The 27,249-nt window shown below is 41.6% G+C and overlaps 1 protein-coding gene across 1 annotated transcript in view; it reads left to right on the top strand.

Moving 5' to 3' along the window:
* The first annotated feature begins 397 nt into the window (after positions 1-397).
* STIL (STIL centriolar assembly protein) overlaps positions 398-27,249 on the top strand; it is a 1,728,658-nt gene continuing 1,701,806 nt past the window's right edge. Inside the window, exon 1 of the mRNA XM_044085829.1 lies at positions 398-655. The gene's annotated coding sequence lies outside the window, so the exon portion shown is untranslated. The remainder of the gene's footprint in view (positions 656-27,249) is intronic.

The raw sequence follows: 27,249 nt of genomic DNA, 5'->3' as shown, positions 1-27,249 counted from the left end.
ACATTTATATTTTTTCACAAAAGAAAAATGGTAAGCAAAACATAAAATAGTCAAACAAATTAGTTCTACCACACACCAACCAACACAGGGAAAAAAAAGATGTGATGAACGCTCTGAGTAACTTATCCCTTTAAACGGCTGGCTTTTGTTGTTGGTAAATAGCTAATTAACCTCGCCTAACAACGCAGACGCTGCGACTGCGTAAACCTGATTCTGGTCGGTTATGTTGACTTGTATTTTTGTCTTTGGTTTTTTAAACGCCCTCCTCTGGGGCGCCAGGTTACGGAGTGGTGGCGCTGGATTGGTCTAGCGGCGGGCAACGAGGCGCGTGATTGGTCGGAGCGCGCTTTCCAAATAGGAATAAGCGCCATATTTACATCTGAGTGTACCTCTTTAATACGAATACTGTGTAGTGTATTCATTGTTTTGCTGGCTTTATATAGTAATAAGCAGTGTATAAAATATGGCATTTATTGTGTTTTTTTATGTATCTACACACGATATTTTGTAATTCTCATGTCTGAGTTGCTGATTGTGGTGTTTTATTTGTGGCCAGATTGGTAATGGATCATTATTAATATTCTGAAGGTTGGATTAAAACGAGAATATACAAGGCTGTGTGAAGGAATCAAGGGGTATGATATTAAAATAGTCGGTAAGTGTTGTCTTTTATGTTGGGGAATGTTATATGCTAATATGTTTTAGTAAGCTGTTCATTTATATTTTTTTCGGAGCTGTCAATGGCATGTGCGTTTGTATTGCGTGTAGACCATACCTCATAACCTCTTAGAACAAGAAATCCGGACAAAGCCATAAGTAAAAGTGGGACAAAGCTCCCAAAATAGGGACAGTTTTATTTTTTTTTTTTAAATAACGCTCTTACAAACTTGGAACAGTGAAAGAATGACAGGTTTTGCATTAGCATGAATTTTCTGAAGGGTATGAAATCTGCACATCAAATGTCTGTCATTATTTTCTAACTTCAGTCACTAAAGATTTGCCAGTAATGTGCTAGAAAACCACGATTTTATGAAAGATGGACCAAAATATGAGGCAAAAATCTGGATATTTCTGTAAAAATCTGTATAGTTGAGAGGCATGCATACCTGTCAAGTGTACAGATTTGTGTAGGCTGTCCAGATTTTTGCCTCGCATCTTTGGTATGGTCCTCATACAAATTTGGTTTTCTGATGTATAGCTGGCAAAGCATTGAGAATTGAAGTTAGAAAGTAATGGTTCTATGTTTGTAAAAGCTACATTTAAAAATTGTCCCTATTTTGGGCCTTTGTTCCCCAGTTATTTATGGCCTTGTCCAGATTTTTTGCTGTAAGAGGTTGAAAGGTATAATGTAGTCAATGCTGGTTCTATGCAGATCCCCTTGCTAACTTTTCTGACAGAATTATTGCTTGAAATTTCATGTGTATATAACAGTATATCGATCTCAGTAATTGTAGCATGCACACAATATTCAAGCCATTACGTTATTTGCAAGTGCATTTGCTTTTTTCTGTTTCTTATTCATGTTAAGGTAATGGCATGGTCCTGCTTTCTTAATACCCCCCCCCCCCCCCGTGCAGTCACTTTGAGTCTGGTATTTTTTAAGGTGTATTTGGCTTTGTTTGTTTGGTTTTCCATGGTGTGGCACTTTTTTTAAATAATTTTATTGATTTTAGTAAATTTTAACATTAAAATGGTTTCTACTTCTGTATTTATTTCAAACACAGAAAATAAACCAGTTCTTTGGGGCTTTTATAAAATCCAGTCAAGTCAGTCCAAGGTATTGAGCAGGATTTGAAGGCATATAATTTATCCAACCGTAGCGAGTGTAATCCAGCTAGGTTTGGAATAATTACAGAACCAGATTTTGTGACACCAGATGTCATTGTGCTTGTGGTAAAGGATGCTGTGTTATTTCATGGCATTTAAACTGTTGAGTAAATGTAGAGGGTAGTATAGAATGTGTTCTTTGATTCAGTATGACGAGACCAGAAGTACAGAATTGTTACTGGATTCATAAATCTTCCAAGGCCATTGGGTCTTATGGCCATTTGTTTTTTTTTTTTTTTTTTTTTGTTATAGCAAGGATAGAGCACTGATGCAATTAGACCCATTTCACTATCAGTCCTGCAATTCACACTTGGCTAGTACTCCTCCTCAAGCCCCAACACCTTTCTGCAGGAGGGCCATACCAGTTAGTCCTGGAGTAAATTTGTGAATATCTTAAAATAACTGAATGGATATGTTTTAAGGACAATACTAAGTGCCACTACCGGCTATAATGGAGAACACTGGACTGAAGTAGCGTCTTTGCGTGATGGTTGAAAATCTAAAGTCTTTACTACTACAGACTTTTTAAAACTTTGTTAGGTAAGGATTGTAAACGAGATCAAAGCATACAGGAACCGCCAACAGAGTTTTCATGAAATCTGCAAATTGTAAACATTGAGGGGGGGGGTATAAATCCACTCTTGACAGTACTGATTTGGCAGCTGTGTCCTAACATGAGTCTGGAGGGAGATTAAAAGTGACAAATGTCTTTTAATTTCAAGATAAAAAGTAGTTTTAGCTTTCCATTTCATGAAAGGAAAAACAACGATTATAAAGAACAGTGGACTGAGTGTTACTCTCGTGTTCGTAATCCTAGACAATAGTTGTGCTCAGTCCAGTGTTCTCCATTATCGCCCCACTACGTAACATGCAAGGGAAAGTTCTTCCAGAGTTTTTGGGAGGTGCTGGGTTATAAGTCTTTTCCGCCCCCAAAAGATAAAAATGCAGTGATGATTTAGGTCCGTGATTCTAGTGTTGCTAGAGGTACTGGACTTTAGAAGTTACAGGAAGTTGCAAGATGTCCAAGGCAATCGTGTCTCTAATGGTGTGGTAAGCAAAACAAACTTTCTCTTCAAAAAGTCTGTAATCCCCTGAATAAAGGGGAAGAGCATTCAGTCTCTCTTGGTAGCTCAGGGACTTTAAACCTGTGCTGTGGAATTCAGTAAACTCCACGTAGGCTTCTCACAAAATCTATATAGAGTTTGCATGTTTGCATGGTGAACAGTGGCAGTGATTACATATTCATGGGGTGCACCGTGTTTAACTGTAAACAAGTGCTGTTTTGTGGTTTTCAACAGTGTTGCAGGCCAGGAAACCACGCAAAGCAACACTGATATTGAACTTGTTTACAGTAGAGCAAACTGGGTTAGTGGCATTGCGTGGAATGCCATACTGATTACCAGGGTTTAACATATAGTAATGTATATGGTCCAGACACAGTACAAAATAGTGTATACAGTGTATAATATTGTGAAATACCATTCCAGGCATTCTGTACAACAGTTGTATAAATGATCTGTAAGGGTAGATGGATTGCCAATTAAACTAAACAGGGGAAGTGCGTATTGAATAGGGATACATGGATGAATTGTAGGAATGAACACAGGGAAAGAGGACAAGTGAAACATGGTAATGTACAGCAGATGAGAGCATGTCAATGGAATGATGTTGTAGCAGGAACACTAATCACATATCAGTATGGTAGAGTACGGACTGCACAGTGAAAATGTGTACTATGTGACTATCAGTCAAGGTGACATAACAATGGAGCAGATTTCTTTGTGAGATAAGCATCCTGACGTGAGCAATGGAGAGGACATCTGTTAGGGATGTTGTATACAATTGGGGTTGGGTGCATATTGTAAAGCAATACTGTGTGCAAATTGATTTGCCTGAATGTAAGTGTAATGTCAGCAAAGGTCTCCAAAAAGCGGGACACAGTTACAAGCTCATGGACAACAGTAAAAGAAGCACGTGCAATTGTGGACAATATCAGAGTAATATCACCAGTAATCCCATGTCTCTGACACGTGTGATTCTGAGTCCGAGTGATCATTGATGGTTCTGCACCAAACACACTTGTACAATTCAGCAAAAACAAACCAGTACTGGATAAAGTGTCTCTCAAGAAAAATCCTGTATATATTCCAAAGCACAAAAGAGGCACACCACAATGATTCTTCAGCTTTTAATGAAAAGTTAAAACATCCAACGAACAGCTGTGGAAAAAAGTGTGAGCGCTTTCACGTTTTAACAAACGCTTCTTCAGACTTAAAATACATCTACAATAATGTGTGCTTATATACTCAGTTAATTGAATAATTAAAACAATTGCAAGGATTCAAAATACACCACAGTCATCCCTATTTAAAGGTATATTGCTGCATTAATAGCTCATATATTATATTGTATTTTATCTTATAACTGTGTATGGAATAATATGCAAAGCATACCTATTAAAATTAAACATTTAAAAATAATGACTAGTAAATAATGATATAATAAGAACATGTTTATAATAAATAACTTCAAGGCAGACTAAAAATTGTTATCCCACTTTTAACTCTTGTCACATCAGTGCTATAGCAGGATAAAAGAATCACTATGCATATATATATATGTGTATGTCATCCGTTTATATTAAAAGCACATTTCTATCATCCTCTCTATTAATGGCATATATATGCTCCCTGATTCTCTCTCGTAACGTTCTATTGGTTTTTCCTATATAGAATGATTTACATAATAGACACTTAGCCAAATATATCAGGTCTCTGGATCTACAGTCAGCATATCTATCAAACTTAAAATTATTACCATTGTCAGGATGTATGAAACTATTTTCCTTTGCTATATAACTACATTGATTACAGTGTCTACATGGGAACGTACCTTTCCTTTGTATTAAAGGAGCTGCTTTTATATTATTTTCATAGCAGAGTAAAAGAGATTAATAGAGAGGATGATAGAAATGCTTTAGCCAGACATATATTGAATCTGGGATCCAAGCATAAATTCACTTTTCAAGTGCTTGAGTTGGTAAATAAGACAGATAGACTAGGTGACACAAAAAATCTAACTGAAGAGAAGGAAAATAAATGGATATTAAGGCTACAAGCACATAGAGGTCATGGCCTTAATGATAAAATAACGCTTAAACCTTTTTTAAAAGGGAAACCTTATAAACATTAATGTCTATGTTTTATAGTAAGTAAGTCTGTTTAGTTTGTGTGTCATATATCTTTATACATGTGCTTTTAATATAAACGGATGACATACACATATATATATGCATAGTGATTCTTTTATCCTGCTATAGCACTGAAGTGATGAGTTTAATTTTGCTTTATGTGACAGAGTTAAAAGTGGGATAATAACAATTTTTAGTCTGCCTTGAAGTTATTTATTATAAACATGTTCTTATTATATCATTATTTACTAGTCATTATTTTTAAATGTTTAATTTTAATAGGTATGCTTTGCATATGATTATTCCATACACAGTTATAAGATAAAATACAATATAATATATGAGCTATTAATGCAAATAGGGATGACTGTGGTGTATTTTGAATCCTTGCAATTGTTTTAATTATTCAATTAACTGTGAGTATATAAGCACACATTATTGTAGATGTATTTTAAGTCTGAAGAAGCGTTTGTTAATAAATCTGAGGGTAATAAAGCACATCGTTTTGACACTAACACCTGCTGGAGGTGTTAGGAGGGACACTGTTATATCTGTATGTGATATTAGGATCACTACAGGATAGTTGACTGGTGTGCATGGTAGATATATATGGTGCAATTGAGATGTGTGACTGCTCACTCCGAAAAAGGTGGTACACTTCAGTTACACATCAGTGGAAGATGTGTAGGGATGTGGATGAAGAAGGGTGCATTGTACTCTGTTATTGTTGTGATGAAGGCTGTGAACTATGGAGGTATTATGGCCTTTGTGGGTGTCATTCACATACTCAGTTGTTACATACAAGGGAATAGTCATCACTGTGGCCACGTGTTGGACGTTCCACATACCATCTACCCAAATACACGGGTCACATCCCAGTTCGTGGGTCACATACCAGTTCGTCATCTTATAGGGTGTGATGTCTACATTATCCTTGGGTTATGCATTTGTTTTCATAGTGTAACAAATCCACTGCATGTTTGTGTCATCTCATGTGTTGTCATGTCTGTGGCAGCAGTCTTTTTGTGTGTTGATTTTGCCTGTATTATACTGATATCACAGTTGGAGTCAATGATTGCCCACAATCTTTAGTCCTCCAGACAGCTGTTTGAACACAGGATGTGTATGTCATTTGTGATGTCTGTGACAAATAGTGGACAGGAAAGGGCCTAGCAGATAGCCATGATGTACGGGATCTGATCACTGGACCTGAGATATAGGTCCCTTTACACATTTTAACATATTTAGATGCCATGTATGTGATCCAGTGGTCTAACCACTTGGTGATATAGGTGTCTGTGGCCACATCTGACAGTTTTGAATACCTCCATGTGGATTTGTCGCGTGCCTTGGCTTGGTTAAGTTCCACATGATAGTGTTGTCATCATGCATGCCGTTGATTATCTCTTTGAAGACATATAAAAGATGTAACAGACATGGATGTAACATTAAAACTTGCACAGGTCTGTTGCAGACAGCTGGGATATTACTAGTGTCCATTTAGAAAAGATCCATGATGACATGTTGGTCTACCTTACAAAGTCAGAATGTGTCTTTACATACATGCATCAGGTGCTGTCTCTCACCCCCTTCCCCCCACTTCGATGGATGCGTGTTGATGTACAACCTTCTACGGGAATGTAGTCTGTGTGGAGGGTGTGTTGAAGTGTGCATTACACCTTCCAACGCGATAGATGTTCTGAGTCACGCTATAGGCTGTCTGTGATGTCATAGCCCACTTCTGTGTGATAGACCTGGATGAAGGTAAGAGCGTGTATACTGCCTAACTTGATCTGGCCAAGGGTTTTGACACCATCTCCCACTCGGGTGTCCTTGAGATCCTCTCCCAACTGAGGATTACCCCTTGCATCATTACATGGTTAACCAGTTGTCTTACCGGCAGAACACATACTGTGAAAGTTGGTCAATCAACCTGTACCAGTAGAGCTGTTTACCACTGGCATATCCCAGGGATCTTTGTGTGGCCCTTTACTGTTTGGGATATATTTCTTGACAGTCCAAGTTAAAGTGTACAGCCTTTGGCTTTCCAAGTTGGCTGATTTCTTACAATTATGGAGTCCACCAATGATAGGGCTAACACAGACAAATGATTTGTGCCAAAGCCATACAGTCTACAAATGAAAAAAATGTCTATGTCCTTTATTTTGGCTTTCTGCAAAGTGGAATGCCCTGCTAATTACAGCATGGGCAGCACTTCCCTATGCTGAAACCCATTGGTGTAAGACCTGGGAACACCTATAGATAGCAATCTGAACTTCAACCACCAAGCGTCCACAGTGGTATGAAAAGGCTGTCACACACCTCATAAGTCAGGCCATCGTATTCAGATCTGAGGATTATGTAACAAGTGTACTAGAGCCTCATCAGAACACTAATACACTGTAATGCTCCCTTTTGCATGTACCTCATCAGATACCTGCAGCAGCTGGAAAGAGCACAGGGATTTCTCACTGAGAAAATACAGGGCCTACAAACCATGCCATGACGTGTGGATAGACTGAAATCCCTGTCACTGTGATCTGTATCATATAGGATGAGGTGGCTTGTGTCTTGCTTCTAGGCCGGTCTCTGACACTGACCTGGTGGGAATACTGCATATTCACAAATCTTCTATAGCTGATGACATCAGCAGAGTCTGGTAAGAGGGAGATGGTAACAGCAGTGTCCTACACATGCTGGTGTAAAATGCTGTCTGTAAAAATGCTGTCTGTAATGTCAGGCAAGGCCACACACACACACCCCAGTTGACTGCAATGAAAACAGAACCCCTAAGTGCACCAACTGTGTACAGCTCCACTACTGGCATTTAAAAACAGAACAAAAAGGGAAAATTAGGTGAAATAAAAATAATTCAATTAAATAAAATACACTACAAAATACTACAGAGCAGGACATATGATCTCACTCCAATGGACCTTCAAACACAATAAGGGTGTCTTATTCTTCTTTGCCACACAAACAGCATTGCAGTTGACAGCTAAACTCTTTCTGCATTCAACCAACTACAACATCATTCACAGTAGTAACAAAGCGTATGACATTTGTTTGTACATGTATTATTTTCAGGAGTACACTGTTCACATAACCATTTCTGATTTGCTTGCATAAATGCAGCTTTGGTCTTATTTCTGTTGCCCATTCTTGTGTTATCTGACCAGTAATCTGAGACATTTAGTCTGTAATGCATTCTGCATCATTGTCCTTAAAATGTGTGAGGATATTAAATGGCAGTAATATACAGTTGTCAAGAAATGAAGGGAGGTTGGATGTTACTGACCAGAAATTGTGAAATGTGTGCCGCTTATTTATATTTAAAACCTTGATACAGTTACTTAGTAAGTCTAACCTGGCTGACACACTCACTGGAGGTAGGGGAGTTTGAATTGCTGCTGTTTTCCTTCTCCATATCAGTAATCATTCAGAGTTGCAATCCATTAGCAACCAACACTGGAGGGAGTGCCTGCACTATGTTTACAGCCGCTACATGGAGCAACATATTTGGGATTCGGCAATTCTAATTTGCATCTTCACTTGCTCACAGCCCTAATTCTACACCATAAAGAGGAAACAATGTAACTAAGAAACCTGAAGGTGAGAAGACTTGTTGTATGTATAACACACAAGAATATATTACTGGGATTTATCTGCACAGAAAACTACTGATCTTGACAAGGTCTGCTATATACTGCATATGCTGAAAATGTTGGTAAGAAAAATCTGTGTGTGTGTATATGTGTGTATATATATATATATATATATATATATATATATATATATATATATATATATATATATATAGTACTACATTTTCTGTATGCATTTTTTTTAGAGGTGTACTGATTGCATGGGCATGTTTTTAAGGGCATTTTACTTTCTCAGATGCACAGCTTTATTAACTGTCCTTAAAACTGCTAATGTTACAACCATTTTTTTTCTCTGTACACTCTCTCTTCTATTGTTATTTCCATGCAATGTCAATGTCCTATATTGTCAGTGACACAGGGGTGTTGGCTTTCTAGGATGGACCATACAGGTGAGTGCTGGCCACAAGTAGACATGACTGGCAATAGCTTTAGAATGGAATGTTCTGCGTTAAAACTTAGTTTCAGGGGCAGTTTATTTGATAGCACTTTTAGTGTTTCATGATGGTTTGTTAGCAAAATGTCATTTACCTGTTTTTGTGGTGTGGGAGCAAGTTGCATTTCTGTTTTTGGCACAAATATTTTTTGCTATTGCTCTCCTTGAGGATCAACCTTGCTTTGTATGTGAATGTAGTATGTCACAACCATCCAGTTCATTTTTTATATTTGAATGTCTTGACTGTTTTATATTTCTCCAATGGATAATGGTGAAATACTACCTTTTATGTGTTTATAAAGTGATATTTATGTGAATTATCCTCTTGTGTTTTATGTCCCCAGGACTATGGCACCCAGGCTTCCCAAACCCCCCCCCCCCTTCAGTGACCATGAAAATTAAGTCCTTGTGGAAGCCTTTAGGTGTCATGCTGCCTTTCTGTTTGAGAGGATGTGGGGATATTTCTGGCAGAATGCAAATTTGGCAGCAGATAATTGCTGATGTGAATGCAGTAGTTGGCCAGGGCAGGACATATGATCAGGTGTGTCATAGGGCCACTGACATGATTTCCCTGGCATGGATGAGAGCAGCTGCAGTGGCCTATGAACAGATAGCTGGGGGGGGGGTTGCTACACAGCCTCCACTAACGCCAAATGATGGGATCCTATCCACTGTCAGGGATCCGGACAGCTCACTGGAAAGTGTACAACAGCATGTCATTGATGGTGCTGCTGTTTCAGGTGTGTCATAGGGCCACTGCCATGATTTCACTGGCACGGATGAGAGCAGCTGCAGTGGCCTATGAACAGATGGCTATGGGGGGGGGTTGCTACACAGCCTCCACTGACACCAAATGATGGGATCCTATCCACTGTCAGGGATCCGGACAGCTCACTGGAAAGTGCACAACAGCATGTCATTGATGGTGCTGCTGTTTAAGGGAGGGCAGGTATGTCCTAGGAGGAGCTTCCAGGTAGGCTTGCCTATCTCACTTGTTAAATACATCTTGTATAGTAAAATATTGGCAGCAATACTTTAACATTAAATTTGTTTTTTTGGGGGGGGATAGTTGTAGATTGATACAATTGACAACACATTCTGGGGTGTTACACATGGACTATGGGTGGACGTGTTGTCCAAATCTTGTAAAAAGTATCCCATTAATGGACATATAAAGGGATAAAGTTTTTTAACCCGCTGTGTTACTATCAGTTGTGATGATGGTGTCTACTTTTCTTCCAGGACCATCCTCTGCACATGGTGAGCCAAACACTTTTATGTCAATACTGATGAGTAGTTCAAAGAAGTATTTATTTCATCCATATGTGTGATGTGGGTGTCAGGACTGTTGTGTGTACTGCTGTTACCGTCTGTAGTTGTGGCACTACTGTTAGTTTGTTAGCATATATTGGACTGTAGTGCAGGTATTAATTTCTTTCCTGTGTTTGCTTATTGTCACAAGTGATCCTGACAGTGGAAGTGTAGGGACTCTTTCGACCTGATGTCGAGTATTGGCAGACTCTGATGGTGGTGGTGCTAAACAGAGGCACATTTGGGGTGTAGATGTTGACACTAAGGTTAACATTTAGCAATCCTTTGTAATTTCATCGGACACAGCCAGTAGGCCTGTGACAAACAACTCCAGTGAGCCCTCAGATATTGGACAGGTGGAGGGTGAAACAGTCCATCAGGAAAATGTGGTTACTGCGGCTTCAGTGCCTGTTGACTCTGGCTGTAGCCAAAGTCTGGGCAAGGTACCACACAGGAGGGTTGTTGGGGGTGCTCTGAGGAGGCGTGCTCTGAGGAGGCCTGCTCTCCATCCTCCACCTGATAAGGTGTGTTTTTCCTGTGCCACTCTATGTATCTTTAGGGCAGTCCTGGAGGTGCAGGCACATTCCAATAGGTCCTCCAGAGAAAGGCTTAAGGTTGTAGATATGGCACAGGCTGACATGGATGACTGCCTCCACTGTGTTGCCAATTCAGTGGTTCAGATGAATGACAAGTTGGAATGGGCGGTGTCTACTCTGAGGGGAGGGAGTCATCGTTGTGGGCATAGATCCGCCGCATCATTTGATGTTAGCTGATGAATCACGCTGCCATAGTGGTACTGCTTCTACTGCTTTGTCAATGGTTGGTGTCCCCACCCAGATTGGCAGGCCTTGGGGTCATGGTCCCGGGCATTCCGCGTGAGGGGAGCTCATCCAGCAGACATCAGTCATGTTCAGGTAGCAGTAGGGCATCTGACCATGGGTGTAGACATCCCAGTGCAACTCCTGGCAGAGCCAGTACTCATGGTTGGTACGACAATGATGAACTACTCCATATACCATGCACGGCTCACACCTGTCCGACATACCAAGACATAGAGCTAGCACCGAGCTTGACTGTGTTCCTGCAGACACACTCATACCAATTTCACCTGGACGCCTCCTACACACACACACACACACACACACACACACACACACACACACACACACACACCAGTTACATGGTTCAATCGTGAAGCTTAAAGCTAATTTTGTCTTACTGGCCATTTTGTTACTTTTATACAAATGTCTGCCTGCTTACCTTTCTTGCTCACACACAGTCACCTTTCTTGTGTCAGCCTAGACTTCCTGGACCCCCCTCCCCCACAAAACACCCTGTGCAAGTAGTAATAACTGTGCCATAGCCTTGTTTTCTATCTTTTAGATTCGAGGATACACAACCATTTATGTTTGATGCTCAGGATGCATAGCTGAGTTAGTGCTTAGTAAATCTACGTTTTTGATGTTTAGCTAATTTTACTTTTTACATATTTTGGTCTTGTGAAGTTAGACTGAATCAAAACATTTTTTGCATCAGTATTTTTAATCTTCTGAGGTTTGTGAAGTCAGAAATTGAAATCTCATTACTTTCTAAATTCTAACTTTAATGATTTTACAGTACAAAAGTATAAGGCCAAACTGAGGACATTCGGTGACTATCAGTACTTCTGAGAGGTAGGGTTGTGTGAAATCTTTGATGCCTGAGGCCTGCTGCTTGATAGAGGACACATGTATTCACATAAGTCTCGGCTGTGACATGTTAGTCATTTCTGGATAAATCACCAACCTTTTACTTGCTTACATTACCAAGTGACAACACGTAAGGATATGCCAATCGTTCATATTATTACACAATACACTCCAGGTTCAACACTTGCCTTGTAAATCCAATAGTTGAAACCGTTTCAGTTCAGGGCAGACTGTCTGATGCTAGCAGTACACAGCTATTAAATGGTTAGGTAAAGTTTGAGTGCTGCCTGGCATCAATGGTACTGTATGTATGTATGTATGTAGGTTTTAGCCCTTTTAGGTGGTGTGTGCTATGCATTGCCAGTTAGCGAATGTTAGGGCATATTGATTACTCCTCCAGCAACTTCTGGTCCCCCCTCTGACTCCTCACCTGTGTGTGGCTGTGGTGACCTTGTCATTGGTGGTGAAATATTTGCCCATTCCCCTTGTTGATCCTGCTGAAGCTGCTTTCTCGGGATGATGTTATGAAGCATGGCATAGACGAAGATTTTAGTACATGTAGATGGAATGTACTGCAGGACTCCCCCAGATATATCTAGGCACCAGAACCGCAACTTCAGTAGCCTAAACACATACTGTATGGTATTTCTGGTTTGAGTGTATGCCTTATTATGGCGTTCTTCAGCAGGTGTCTGTGCATTTCTGAAGGGCTTCATCAGCCATGGTTCCAGTGCATAACTTGCATCCCCCATGTCTGATAACCATACCTAGTGAACATTGGATACACTTGGAAGGTGTGCCAGATATGAGTTGTGCTAACTACCTAAGTTGCCAGCACACACATACAAGATTTCTTTAGCATTATAAACGACTTGGCAGCATACCTCTCAACTGTCCATATTTTTACAGAATGTCCAGATTTTTGCCTCATATTTTTGGTCTGTTCCTCATAAAATTTGTGGTTTTCTGGATTTTTGTGGCAAATCAGTAAGAATTTAATAAAATGACGACAGGCATTTGAGTTTCAGATTTAATAGCCCTCAGAAAATGCATAATTAACACAATATGTTTTTATTTTAGCAAATTTCTAAGTTCATAAAAGCATTATTTAAAATTTGTACCTATTTTTGGGGCTTGGCTTTGTCCAGATTTGTTGTCCCAAGATGTTGAGAGCTATGCTTGGCAGTTGAGTAGAAGCCCTTTCTATTTATGTAGAGCCTTTCCTGTTCCCTGGGTGGTGCCTTAATTTCTATATGTGTAGAATGTATGGCACCCAGTGCTATAGAGTAGAACTCCTGCATGTTTGTGGCCCTGCCCTCCAGAGGGCAGGGAAAATAGATGTGGTCATTTGGCATGTAGTAGCATAGCATTCAGGAATTTATGTAGAATCCTGGATGCTGATGCCTGTGACACCCCCAGCATGTCCCCTGTTGGTTTCTGAAAGGTTTAGGTCGCTAAAATTCTAAGTGATACCCATACGTTTGTCTCCACTGGGATGGGTTCCTCTCTGTTTGACCTGGGTCTGAGTTGAGGACAACAGAGGTTGCAGAGTTCCTGTAGTGTGTCTCTAGCTATCCTGTAGCGCTTTACAATTTCTACCTCATGCAGATTGTGATGGGGTCTGAAGACTGTTCTCTTTCTTGGCTGTGGTCTGTTAGCAGCAGTAGCGTAGGCTTCAGCCTGTTGGACATGCATTTGAATCAAAGCAACAGCAGCCCCTAACATTCTGTCTCTCTAGACACTTTCTGTGGCTGTATTCCAGTAGGTTTTGCAATTCCCAGTGAAAACCAGCACGGAGTCTTGTATTAGTTGATTAGTGTACATTTCAGCTGCTTATGCTGCAATTAGCATGCCACCATGTTTACTGTGGTTGCACGGCTCTCCACACAGTGTAGAGCTACTTACCAGTGTGCTACTGTGTGTGTCACAGGTCGACACACATATGATGTTAGCAGACCATGTAGGGTTTGACACTGCCCCATGATCTTTTTTGTTACAAACCATTTGGAGGTTCTCTAAGTGTTTGATATGCTTTGTGTGATACATCCCACAGGGAGTGTTGTACAATTAATGCGGAGTATGAGGAGTGATTGCCCACAATTTCCTTGTAACCATAGTCACATAATGGTCAAACGAGGGAGCTATCCAGCCCAAGTACTTGCATCCTTTTTTTTGCAGTGGTGTTAAATCATTTTGATGAGGGAAGGGTTGTTTAGCAAAAGTGATGATGCTAAATGTGTAGTATTAATATTATGAGAAGAAAGGGTTATTACTGTAGGTTCATAGGTTAGTGCTAGGCTATTGGCCTTAGGGCCAATACAAGCCTAACCATAACAATTCCCTGGCTATTTCTTCCCACAGTATTTACTTCCCTGGACCCCTGTCTAGCAGACGGTGACTGACGTGATCCTTGGATCTCCCACCCCAATCATCAAGGTTCCTTTTGAAGAGGGCCAAAGAGGCACTCTGCTTAACATGTATGGGCAGTCTTATTTCAGAGTCTGGGGAGTCTGGGTCAGGAACCTATCCCTCCAGCATGTTTTGTTCATTGTGATGAGCAAGGTTTAGATCCTGGAGTGTGTCTCTCTCTGAGGGTTTGGGATTTCTTTAAGTGTAGCATGTCCAACAGCTCTGGGTTTGACATGGCCTTGTATGTTAAGCAGAGAGTGCCTCTGAGTAGACGATATGCGACAGCTTATAGACGGAGATTTTTTAGATGGTCAGCATAGGGCGTCTGCTTTAGGCCTGTGATTCTTTTAGTGAGGTATTTCTGTGGCCTCTCCAGTTGTTGCAGATGTCTTTAGAGGTACATCCCAAACGGGGCGTTGTATTCTATAATTGGTCTAAATAGGGATGAATACAGTGGGACATTGACCTCCTTTTTTCTGGGTGAAAGGCCCTTAGTGATGTGTGCCAAGGATTTCCTGACTGTTGTGGCGATGTGGTTATCGAAGGTGAGACCACTGTCCACTTGTGTCCAAGTGTCTTATCACACTTTCGATGTTTAGTGTACTGCCACCTATGTGGTAATTCATGGGTACATGTTTTTTTCTAAAGGGGATAACTATACATTTCCTGGCATTGAGCTTGAGCCCATGGCTCTGGCACAAAGTATCTGTTTCTGTAAGGCCTTTTGTAGAATATCCACATAATTTGGGGATTCAATAATGGCTCCCAGTTTGCAGTCCTCTGCGAACTTTGTTCGCCAGAGTCCCTTAGTGTTGGCCTGTACTTTACTTTAGATGCCGAACAAGAGCGGTCTCGGGACTGAACCCTGAGGTACTCCACATGTCTGGAGCTGGATTTGGAGTTGGCTACTTTGACAGTGTGGGTTCTGTCAGTAAGCCAGTTTTAAAACCTGTATGGAATAGTTTTGAAAACGTGCGTATAACAAATGGTAAAAAACAGACTTAAGCAACCATTTGGAAATGGCTTATTTTGACACAGGTTGTCCCTTCTTACAGTTACAATAAATTAATAAATTGATCTAAGGATCTGAAAGATTCACTTCTGTCAAGATAGTGCCTGATCTGTCTGTGGGCATTCAAGGTATGGAGAATCCTCTCTTTCCCCTGAACCTAATAATAAGGGAGAAAATGGTGAGATGGATAGTTTAGTTTAAAATAAACTAAGAGAACACTTTAGACATAAATTGGCTCTTATGCATTTAGCCCCTAACTTGTATACCGCTTAGCCATGGCTGTGAAGACCTACTGCTTACACTGATCGCTTGTTAGGCGTGTTTACTGAGAATCACTATTCTGCAGTAAATATTGGCGCCTTCCCAAAATCAGCTGCTAGACATTATTTTAGTAACCTCCTCTTTATTTTGTGTCCCTTTTAAATGCAGTAAATATTGGCGCCTTCCCAAAATCATCTGCTAAAGATTATTTTAGTAACCTTCTCTTTATTTTGCGTCCTTTTTAAATTGGTATGACCCATTCCCACCTCACCGGGGCAACGAAACTGCTTTACTCGTTACTCAACTGGAAATGCTCAGCAAGCGGGTAAGCGATGCAGCTTACCAGACTTAGATTAAGTTTAGAAGCAGTTTGTATTAGAACTACTTTATCCGAGGCATTTCCCTGTTATTGAAGGCAGTCTGCTCATTACAATGCATGCATGAATGGGCGCTCTCATTTGCAATCCCCTAATCTAAATACCACTTAGCTACGGGTGTGTAGAACTGCCGCATGTGTAGAACTGCCGCAACTATTCACCGCTTGTCCGGTGTTCTTTTCTCAGAACCACTTCTCTGCTGCATTTATTAATTGGAGACTACCCAAGATCAGCCACAACCAATAGACTAATTTAGTAACCTCCCTTTTATTTTCTACTTTTATTTTACTTATTTCTCCCCTTTTAAACTGTTGTGACCCATTCCCCCCCCACCCGGGGCACTGCAACTGCTTTTTACTTGAGGCACTAAACTGGAAACTGGAAACGCTCGATCAGTGAGTGCAAGCTCACCAAATTTAGATTAGTCAAGTCTCTAAGTGTTTATTGCAGTACAATTGCCTAATCTAAGGTAATTCCTCTGACACATAATGCTGTCTACCCTTTTATATTGTATGCTAGATTCTATCCTATTGCAAATAAATGGACTGGTTAAAAGTCGTATACCTATACTGAACTTAGATAATTTTTCTATTTTTAACTCTTACCATATAGTCCTGTTTCATTTATAATTGTCGTAATTGATTTTATCTTGACATGCTCAATCTGCTTAAGTAAGAACTAACGTGCCCTTCTAGTTTAAACTGTTGTATGCTGTGGTATGTTACTGTCAATGCATGCACACAGAGTGGTATTAGTTTAAACTGTTTAATGCTATGGTATGTTACTGTTAATGTATGCGCTCAGAGGCTATAATAATTACGTAAGAGGAAACTGAGTATTAAACTTATTAAGTAAGAGGATAAGATTCAAGTGCAATTTGTTTGACTATTTTTCTGCTTATACCTGTCGGACTGTGTTTACTAGGATTGTAAGTGCTTCCTCACGCAGAGTTTATTTTATAATGTTGGCTAACTTTAGTGCAAAGTTCATTTTTTACTGAATGTCTGAACACTGCCCTACTCTGTATCCAAATGCAATCTTTGATTTGCTATGTATCACCCAGTACTGATGACTTCTGTTTAAGTGTAAAACACTGGTTCTAATCCACATTTTTTGTACTATGGTACTGAAGCTTTTACTGTTCTTAATTTAACTAAATGTAATCTTCCTTTCTCCCACCCCTAGTCTTCTTATAGTCTACACTTCTTTAAAACTCATACTCTCACTACATACCACCCCCTAGGCTACTCCTCACTTCCTAAACTATACTACCCTATTGTTGCATTTCTCTCTTAATGACTGTTTTTCTGTCTTCATAGCATTAATTTTACCTTTCTCTCCTTTTGCAGCTTGCTATCTATACGTACAAGTTACTCCAGACAATATTACCTGACTTGCATAGTACCTACCTACATAGTACCTGGGTTCCCTACCTGTAAGAACCATCTCGGGGATCGTGTAGTGTATCGGGAAACTGTCCTACCTCCCCACAAGAACCAGATACTAAAAGAGTGTATGTACCTTACTGCATAACCATTTGTGCCACTGGTTGAGGTTAGTGTCTGACCCAGCATGCGCTAGCCAGCAGCCCAGCACTGACCCAATCCTCTCTTGGCTCCATAGACTCTTCCCTTCCTTCCCTCCCAGTGCTGCCCCTGACATTCTGTAATTACCCATTTGGTCAGCAGATGGCAGCACCCATCCATTAACTACCTTACACTCCAATCTTATAAGCTCTAAACTTTACAAATAAAAAGAAAACTAAGACAAGAAAATAGAATCTCCAACTGCCTTCTCTACCTCTCCACCTAGTGAATTCTATGTTTTCCTTCCACCTTTGACTCATCACCCTGTCCCCAACCCCAGTGACTACTTACCTTATGATTGTTACCTTGTGTCTCTTTTCTTATCCTCACTGTTTTCCATAGCCTCGTCCTTGGGTCTTTCATCTCCTGGCTCTTCCCGCTCCGTTCGCCCAGCTGGCTCACTCCGCTCCCCTGCATCCAATTCTCACCCACCCCCACTACCTCTACATTTATATCCTACTAACCACACCCACTCCAATTACCCTCTTCCTTCCCCACCCCTTACTTCCTGGCTCCACCCCCTACCTCCTTTCAATCACCTAGCCTAACCACTCCCAGCCTTGCTACACTCCATTCACACCAATCACTCACCCCGACTACAACCCTAAAACTACAGCAATGTTAACAAAACCTTCCTCACCTATTACCCATCTACTACTACTAAGCTTATCCTATCTAACCTACATCACCAAACCCTTTACACTACTCACTCCCTCCATTATCACATAACCAGCCCAATCCCTAAACAACACAAACACTCCTCCACCTCTATAAGCCCTCACCTATACTTCTGCAACCCCTCCCTACTCTTCCCCTTCAAACTATTTTCCACATACAAGCATATTAATCCAAGTCTGACTTGCACTACAAAACATACTTGCACTACAAAACATACAACCCTTAAACCATACACAAAACTCTCTCTAGTTACCTTTCTTTTAATCTTCAACGTATCACCACTCTACTTTCTGGTGGCATACACCCTAACCCTGGTCCCTCTTCCATCAACTCCTCAACAACCCCCTCCTTTACACCTTCATCTCCAAAAACCCTTACCTTCTCAGTAATAAATGCTCAAAGTATATGTAACAAAATAGGTAAACCAAAAAGCACTAAACAAATGACAAACCAGGTAAACCAAACGAATGAGCTGTAGAAAGCGCAAGTCCAAGGCTGACAATAAAAAATGTAAATTTAATGAAGTAAGCACACACTTTCGGAGAACTCAATGGTGCTCCTTCCTCAGACAAAAAAAGTTTTACATCTCTGAATAACAACCACATTTTTATACAATCAATTATGCTAATTAAGTGTGTTCAAACTAACAAATCACATAGACCCATAAGGGGGTGTGTTCCTATTACTAGCACCAGCAGAGAACTTTTGTCCTAAAAGGTGCAAGTATAATAAACTAAAATCCTACTGCACCATAATTAAAAAAACAAAACAAAAGGCGCAAGTGTGTGTGTGTGTGTGTGTGTGTGTGCAAGCAAAGGAGCACGTGTGTGTGCAAGCAAAGGAGCACGTGTGTGTGCAAGCAAAGGAGCACGTGTGTGTGCAAGCAAAGGAGCACGTGTGTATGTGTGTGCAAGCAAAGGAGCACGTGTGTATGTGTGTGCAAGCAAAGGAGCACGTGTGTGTGTGTGTGTGTGTGTGCAAGCAAAGGAGCACGTGTGTGTGTGTGTGTGTGCAAGCAAAGGAGCACGTGTGTGTGTGTGTGTGCAAGCAAAGGAGCACGTGTGTGCAAGCAAAGGAGCACGTGTGTGTGTGTGTGTGCAAGCAAAGGAGCACGTGTGTGTGTGCAAGCAAAGGAGCACGTGTGTGTGTGTGTGTGTGCAAGCAAAGGAGCACGTGTGTGTGCAAGCAAAGGAGCACGTGTGTGTGTGTGTGCAAGCAAAGGAGCACGTGTGTGTGTGTGCAAGCAAAGGAGCACGTGTGTGTGTGTGTGTGTGCAAGCAAAGGAGCACGTGTGTGTGTGTGTGTGTGCAAGCAAAGGAGCACGTGTGTGTGTGTGTGCAAGCAAAGGAGCACGTGTGTGTGTGTGTGCAAGCAAAGGAGCACGTGTGTGTGTGTGTGCAAGCAAAGGAGCACGTGTGTGTGTGTGTCAAGCAAGGAGCAAGTGTGTGTGTGTGTGTGTGCAAGCAAGTGTGTGTGTGTGTGTGTGCAAGCAAAGGAGCGATGTGTGTGTGTGTGTGTGTGTGCAAGCAAAGAACACGTGTGTGTGTGTGTGTGTGCAAGCAAAAGACACGCGTGTGTGTGTGTGTGTGTGTGTGCAAGCAAAGGAGCACGTGTGTGTGTGTGTGTGCAAGCAAAGGAGCACGTGTGTGTGTGTGTGTGCAAGCAAAGGAGCACGTGTGTGTGTGTGTGTGCAAGCAAAGGAGCGTGTGTGTGTGTGTGTGTGCAAGCAAAAGAACACGTGTGTGTGTGTGTGTGTGCAAAGGAGCACGTGTGTGTGTGTGTGTGCAAGCAAAGGAGCACGTGTGTGTGTGTGTGTGTGTGTGCAAGCAAAGGAGCACGTGTGTGTGTGTGTGTGTGTGCAAGCAAAGGAGCACGTGTGTGTGTGTGTGTGTGTGTGCAAGCAAAGGAGCACGTGTGTGTGTGTGTGTGTGTGCAAGCAAAGGAGCACGTGTGTGTGTGTGTGTGTGTGTGCAAGCAAAGGAGCACGTGTGTGTGTGTGTGTGTGTGCAAGCAAAGGAGCACGTGTGTGTGTGTGTGTGTGCAAGCAAAGGAGCACGTGTGTGTGTGTGTGTGTGTGCAAGCAAAGGAGCACGTGTGTGTGTGTGTGTGCAAGCAAAGGAGCACGTGTGTGTGTGTGTGTGTGCAAGCAAAGGAGCACGTGTGTGTGTGTGTGTGCAAGCAAAGGAGCACGTGTGTGTGTGTGTGTGTGTGCAAGCAAAGGACAAGTGTGTGTGTGTGCAAGCAAAGGAGCACGTGTGTGTGTGTGTGTGCAAGCAAAGGAGCACGTGTGTGTGTACAAGCAAGGAGCGTGTGTGTGCAAGCAAGGAGCAAGTGTGTGTGTGTGTGTGTGCAAGCAAGTGTGTGTGTGTGTGTGTGTGTGTGTGTGCATGTGTGTGTGTGTATGCAAGAACAGTGTGTGTGTGTGTGTGTGTGTGCGAGCAAGGAGCAAGTGTGTGTGTGCGCAAGCAAAGGAGCACGTGTGTGTGTGTTTGTGTGTGTACAAGCAAAGGAGCAGTGTGTGTGTGTGTGTGCAAGCAAAGGAGCACGTGTGTGTGTGTGTGTGTGTGCAAGCAAAAGAACACGTGTGTGTGTGTGCAAGCAAGAACAGGAGTGTGTGTGTGTGTGTAAGCAAGGTAGGTGTGTGTGTGTGCAAGCAAGGAGCAGATGTGTGGCAAGACAGGAGTGTGTGTGTGTGGCGTATTGTGTGTGTGTGTGTGCAAGCAGGGCAGTGACTTGTGTGTGTGTGCAAGCAAGGAGCAGGAGCACAGGGGTGTGTGTGTGTGTGTGTGTGTGTGTGCAAGCAAGGAGCAAGTGTGTGTGTGTGTGTGTGTGTGTGTGTGTGCAAGCAAGGAGCAAGTGTGTGTGCAAGCAAGGAGCAAGTGTGTGTGTGTGTGTGTGTGTGCAAGCAAGGAGCAAGTGTGTGTGTGTGCAAGCAAGGAGCAAGTGTGTGTGTGCAAGCAAGGAGCAAGTGTGTGTGTGTGTGTGTTATTATTATTATTAATATAAACAAGGAGCAAGTGTGTGTGCAAGCAAGAGCAAAGTGTGTGTGTGTGTGTGTGTGTGCAAGCAAGGAGCAAGTGTGTGTGTGTGTGTGTGTGTAATCTTCTGAGGGTTTGTGATCAGAAATTGAAATCTCATTTTCTAAATTCTAACTTTAATGATTTTACAGTACAAAAGTATAAGGCCAAACTGAGGCAGTCGGTGACTATCAGTACTTCTGAGAGAGGTAGGGTTGTGTAAAATCTTTTGATGCCTGAGGCCTGCTGTGATAGAGGACACATGTATTCACACATAAGTCTCGGCATGACATGTTAGTCATTTCTGGATAAATCACCAACCTTTGCTTGCTTACATTGCAAGTGACAACACGTGAGATAATACTTAATCGTTCATATTATTACACAATACACTCCAGGTTCAACACTTGCCTTGTAAATCAATGGATTGAAACACGTTTCAGTTCAGGAGACGAACTGTCTGATGCTAGCAGTACACAGCTATTAAATGGTTAGGTAAAGAGTTTGAGTGCTGCCTGGCATCAATGTTACTACTGTGTATCAGCATGTATGTGAGTTTTAGCCCTTTTAAGGTGAGGTGTGTGCTATGCATTGCCAGTTAGCGAATGTTGGGGCATGTTCAGTTACTCCTCCAGCAACTTCTGGTCCCCCCCTCTGACTCCTCCCACCTGTGTGTGGCTGTGGTGACCTTGTCATTGGTGGTGAAATATTTGCCCATTCATATTGATCCTGCTGAAGCTGCTTTCTCGGGACAGTGTTATGAAGCATGGCATAGGCAGATTTTAGTACATGTAGATGGAATGCTGCAGGACTCCCCAGATGTATCTAGGCACCAGAACCGCCTTCAGTAGCCTAAGCATACTGTATGGTATTTCTGGTTTGATGTATGCCTTATTATATAGGCGTTCTTCAACTTGAGTGTCTGTGCATTTCTGAAGGAGCCTTCATCAGCCATGGTTCCAGTGCATAACACATCCCCATGTCTGATAACCATACCTAGTGAACATTGGATACACTTGGAAGGTGTGCCAGATATGAGTTATGCTTACCACCTAAGTTGCCTTTTACACATACAAGATTTTCAACAACATTACTCGCGACTTGGCAGCATACCTCTCAACTGTCCATATTTTACAAAATGTCGAATTTTGCCCTCACATATTTTGGTCTGTTCCTCATAAAATTTGTGGTTTTCTGGATTTTTGTGGCAAATCAGTAAAATTTAGCCAAGCCATGACAGGCATTGAGTTTCAGAATTAATAGCCCTCAGAAAATGCACAATTAACACAATATGTTTTTATTTAACAAATTTCTAAGTTCATAAAAGCATTATTTAAAATTTGTACCTATTTTGAGACTTGGCTTTTGTCCAGATTTGACATCCCAAGATGTTGAGAGAGCTATGTGGCAGTTGAGTAGAAGCCCTTTCTATTTATGTGAGCCTTTCCACCTGTTCCTGGGTGGGTGCCTTGGTGTTTCTATATGTGTAGAATGTATGGCACCCAGTGCCTATAGAGTAGAACTCCTGCATGTTTGTGGCCCTGCCTCCAGGAGGAGCAGGAAATAGATGTGGTCATTGGCATGTAGTAGCATAGCATTCAGGGTATGTAGAATCCTGGATGCTGATGCATGACACCCCAGCATGTCCCTGTTGGTTTCTGAAAGGTTTGGGTAAGCTAAAATTCTAAGTGATACTATACGTTTGTCTCCACTGGGATGGGTTTCTCTCTGTTACATGACCTGGGTCTGAGTTGAGGACAACAGGGTTGCAGAGTTCCTGTGGTGTGTCTCCAGCTATCCTGTAGCGCTTTACAATTTCTACCTCATGCAGATTGTGATGGGGTCTGAAGACTGTTCTCTTTCTTGGCTGTGGTCTGTTAGCAGCAGTAGCGTGAAGGCTTCAGCCTGTTGGACATGCATTTGAATCAAAGCAGCAGCAGCCCTAACATTCTGTCTACTCTGGAGCACTTTCTGTGGCTGTGTTCCAGTGAGTTTGCAATTCCAGTGAAAACCAGCACGGAGTCTTGTATTAGTTGATTGATGTACATTTCAGCTGCTTATGCTGCAATTAGCATGCCACCATGTTTACTGTGGTTGCCGCGACTCTCCACACAGTGTGGGAGCTGCCACCAGTGTGCTACTGGCGCATGCAGGTCGACGCACATGTGATGTTAACAGACCATGTGGGGTTTGACACTGCCCCATGATCTTTTTTTTGTTACAAACCATTTGGGTTTCTCTAAGTGTTTGATATCGCTGTGTGATACATCCCACAGGGAGTGTTGTACAGTGTCACGGAGTATGAGGGTGATTGCCCACAATTTCCTTGTAACCATAATAGTCACATAATGGTCAAGCAGGGGAGCTATCCAGCCCAAGTACTTGCATCCTTTTTTGCAGTGGTGTTAAATCATTTTGATGAGGGAAGGGGTTGTTGTTTAGCAAAAGTGATGATGCTAATGTGTAGTATTAATATTATGAGAAAAAGGAGTTATTACTATAGGTTCATAGGTTGGTGCTAGGCCTATTGGCCTTGGGGGCCAGCTACAAGCTAACCATAATTCTGGCTATTTCTTCCCACAGTATTTGCTTTCCCTGGACCCCTGTCTAGCCAGGCGGTGACTGGCGTGATCCTTGGATCTCCCACCCCAATCATCAAGGTTCCTTTTGAAGAGAGGCCAAGGGGCATAGCAACATGTATGGGCAGTCTTGTTCAGGGGTCTGGGGTCTGGGTCAGGAACAACCTATCCTCCAGCATGTTTTGTTCATTGTGATGAGCAAGGTTTAGATCACAAATTAATGTCTCTCTCTGAGGGTTTGGATTTCTTTAAGTGTAGCATGTCCAACAGCTCTGGGTTTGACATGGCCTTGTATGTTAGTAAGCAAGTGCACTCTGAGTGGGCGATGTCGGCAACATATAGGCGAGGAGATTTTTTAGATGGTCAGCATAGAGCGTCTGCTTTAGGCCTGTGATTCTTTAGTGAGGTATTTCTGTGGCCTCTCCAGTTGTTGCCAGATGTCTTTAGAGGTACATCCCAAAGCAGGCGTTGCTGTTATAATTGGTCTAAATGAGGATGAATACAGTGGGACATTGACCTCCTTTTTCTGGGTGAAGGCCCATAGTGATGTGTGCCAAGAGTTTCCTGACTGTTGTGGCGATGTGGTTGTCGAAGGTGAGACACGCCACTTGTGTCCAAGTCATGTATCACTTTCGATGTTGTGTACTGCCACCTGTGTGGTGAATTCATGGGTGCATGTTTTTCTAAAGGGGATAACTATACATTTCCTGGCATTGAGCTTGAGCCCATGGCTCTGGCACAAAGTATCTGTTTCTGTGGAGCCTTTTTGTGGGGCTATCCACATAATTTGGGGATTCAATAATAGCTCCCAGGATTTGCAGTCCTCTGCGAACTTTGTTCGCCAGAAGTCATAGTGTTGGCTGTACTTTACTTTAGATGCCGAACAGGCGGTCTCGGGACTGAACCCCTGGTGCTCCACATGTCTGGAGCTGGTTGGAGTTAGCTGCTGACAGTGTGGGTTCTGTCAATCAAGCCAGTTTTAAAACCTGTGTGGAAATTGAAGGCGTCATTATAACAAATGGTAAAAACAGACTTAAACATACATTTGGAAAATGGCTATTTTGACACAGGTTGTCCTTCTTACAGTTACAATAAATTAATACAAATTGATCTAAGGATCTGAAGATTCACTTCTGTCAAGATAGTGCCTGATCTGTCTGTGGGCATTCAAGGGTATGGAGAATCCTCTCTTTCCCCTGAACCTAATAAGGGAGAAAATGGTGAGATGGATAGTTTAATTTAAAATAAACTAAGAGAACACTTTAGACATAAATTGGCTCTTATGCATTTTAGCCCCTAACTTGTATACGCTTAGCCATGGCTGTGAACCTACTGCCTTACGCTGAAATCGCTTGTTGGCGTGTTTACTGAGAATCACTATTCTGCAGTAAATATTGAAACCTTCCCAAAATCAGCTGCTAGACATTATTTTAGTAACCTCCTCTTTATTTGTGTCCTTTTAGAGTAAGTAAATATTGAAGCTTCCCCAAAATCATCTCTTTGAGGTATTTTAGTAACTTCTCTTTGTTCGTCCTTTTTTAGAATTGGTATGACCATTCCCACCTCACCGGAGACACTTGAAACTGCTTTTACTCGTTGCTCAGCTGGAAATGCTCGGCAATGGTGGCGATGCAGCTTACCAGACTTAGATTAAGTTTAGAAGCAGTTTGTTATTAGAACTACTTTATCGAGGCATTTCCCTGTTATTGAAGGCAGTCTGCTCATTACAATGCATGCATGGATAGGCGGCTCTCATTTCCTGATCTAATCTAAATACCACTTAGCTACTGGGTGTGTATACCAGAACTGCATGTGTAGAACTGCATGACTATTCACCGCTTCGTCGGTGTTCAATAACTATCGAACCACTTCTCTGCTGCATTTATTGGTGGAGACTACCCAAGATCAGCCACAGCCAATGAACAATTGTGCACCTTTTAAACTGTTGTGACCCATTCCCCCACCGGGGGCACTGCAACTGCTTTTGCTTGAGGGCACTAAACTGGAAACTGGAAGCGGCTCAGATCAGTGAGTGCAAGCTCACCAAATTTAGATTAGTCAAGTCTCTAAGTGTTTGTTGCGGTACAATTGCTAATCTAATTCCTCCTGACACATAATGCTGTCTGCCTTTTTATGTGTATGCTAGATTCTATCCCTGTGCAAATAAATGGACTGGTTAAAAGTCGTGTATACCTATACTGAACAGATAATTTTTCTATTTTTTAACTCTTACCATATAGTCCTGTTTTATTTATAATTGTAAGTAATTGATTTTTATCTTGACATGCTCAATCTGCTTAGAAATGGAAACTAAACGTGCCCTTCTAGTTTAAACTGTTGTATGCTGTAATTTATGTTACACACAATGATACATGCACACACAGAAGAGTAGTATTAGTTTAAACTGTTTCATGCTATGGTATATTTACTGTTAATATATGCGCTCAGGAGCTATAATAGATACATTAAGAGAGAAGCAAATGTAAACTTAACAGTAAGAGGATAAGATTCAGAAGTGCAATTTGTTTGACTATTTTTCACAAACATACACAGCCGGACTGTGTTTGCACTAGGATTGTAAGGAGTGGCACTCCATGAAGTTTATTTTATAATGTTGGCTAACTTTAGTGCAAAGTTCATTTTTACTGAATGTCTGAACACTGCCTACTCTGTATCCAAAATACAATCTTTGTTGATTTGCTATGTATCACCAGTACTGCAATGACTTCTGTTTAAGGTATAAAACACTGTTCATCCACATTTTTGTACTATAGTACTGAAAGCTTTTACTGTTCTTAATTTAACTAAATACTTAATCTTCCTTTCTCCCACTAATCTTCTTATAGTCTACACTTCTTTAAAACTTTCCTTACTCTCACTACACTTTTACACCCCTAGGCTGCTCCTCACTTCCCTAAGCTTATACTACCCTATTGTTGCATTTCTCTCTTAATGACTGTTTTCTGTCTTCATAGCATTAATTTACCTTTCTCTCCTTTGCAGCTTGCTATCTATACGTACAAGTTACTCCAGACAATATTACCTGACATAGTACCTACCTACATAGTACCTGGGTTCCCTACCTGCTTAAGAACCATCTAGGGATGTGTGTATGGAAAACATTACCTCACAGGAGCCAGATACTAAAAAGAGTGTATGCCTTACTGCATAACCATTTATTGCCACTGGTTGAGGTTGAGTGTCTGACCCAGCGCT

This window comes from Protopterus annectens, chromosome 10.part0, assembly GCF_019279795.1.
Source record: "Protopterus annectens isolate FY-2018-M chromosome 10.part0, PAN1.0, whole genome shotgun sequence".
In the NCBI taxonomy this organism is placed as follows: Eukaryota; Metazoa; Chordata; order Ceratodontiformes; family Protopteridae; genus Protopterus; species Protopterus annectens.
This window is presented reverse-complemented; position numbering and strand designations above follow the sequence as displayed.